This window comes from Rattus norvegicus, chromosome 15, assembly GCF_021556685.1.
Source record: "Rattus norvegicus strain SHRSP/BbbUtx chromosome 15, alternate assembly SHRSP_T2T, whole genome shotgun sequence".
NCBI classification, from domain to species: Eukaryota; Metazoa; Chordata; class Mammalia; order Rodentia; family Muridae; genus Rattus; species Rattus norvegicus.
In genome coordinates, this window is record NC_141548.1 from 69,031,065 (window position 1) to 69,032,187 (window position 1,123).

Consider the following 1,123-nt stretch of genomic DNA (forward strand, 5'->3'; position numbering starts at 1 on the left):
GTTTGACTGGTTGAAATATTGATATCTTAATTTCATTTAGCAAATTGAATTATTAAAATACAATGGAGCCTAATACTTGGAAACGATGTTATTTATCACCGTAACACTGGGGTTACAGAAAGAATAGTAACCTCAAAACTGAGAGGCAGGGGTTGTATGTTATCTCCATCTCTGCCATCCATTTTGTAAGCACAGAAACCTCCTCTCTCTCAGTTAGCACAGTGAAGAAAAATTGGTAACCTATAAAAGTTTTCCGATTCTTTAATTTGAATTATCTTGAATTTCTAAAGTTAAAAATAACTATGGACACATTTTTATAAACACGCTGCATTTAACTCAATTTCGAATTCCAAATGGGTAATTGCTTCTAATTCCTAACTTGGTCTCTTTTCAAACATTTCTATTTGGAATTATTTACTGGAAGCAGGCTGGAAGCTTCTACAGAGATGAGTTTTTAATTAAAATACCTGCATGCCATGCACTCAGAAGACACATTTTAAAGAGAGGTGGAAATAGATTGTCACAGCGAAGAAGGAAGCCTTGTTTGTGAGGTAGTTAGAAACAGGATTACAATTAAGCAGGATTCCTAAATCAGCAACACATTCACTTAATAAACCATGAGATTAGTGTTGTTATTTTTATCAAAATGCCACCGCTGACATTTTTCACTTACACTGTATCATTTGTGCTCTAACAGGATTGGTGTTGCAGTCTGAAGCTTGTGGAATTTGGGCTGGGCTGAGGTTAGCATCTTCTATGGTAACGTGCTCTGTTGGTTCCGTGACCAATATGAGCATGTGCAAACATGAGAGCAGCAGTGAGTGAAGAGGGCTTAGGAGATGACCCTGTTGACAAAGGACTTGCCATACACACATGAGGACCTTAATTCAAAGGCCAAGCAGCCATGGAAAAATCCAGGTGCAGGAATGCATATCTGTAATCCCAGCTTGGGGCAGTAAAGATGGACAAATCCCTGGAACTCCCTAGCTAGCCGGCCTCAGTGAATTGGGCAGTAAATAAGAAAGACCATTACTAACATCACCCTCTGACCTGTACATGTATGTGCATACATGTGTACCAGCATGCAAACACAAACATGGGGGCACGCCCATGTGCACACACA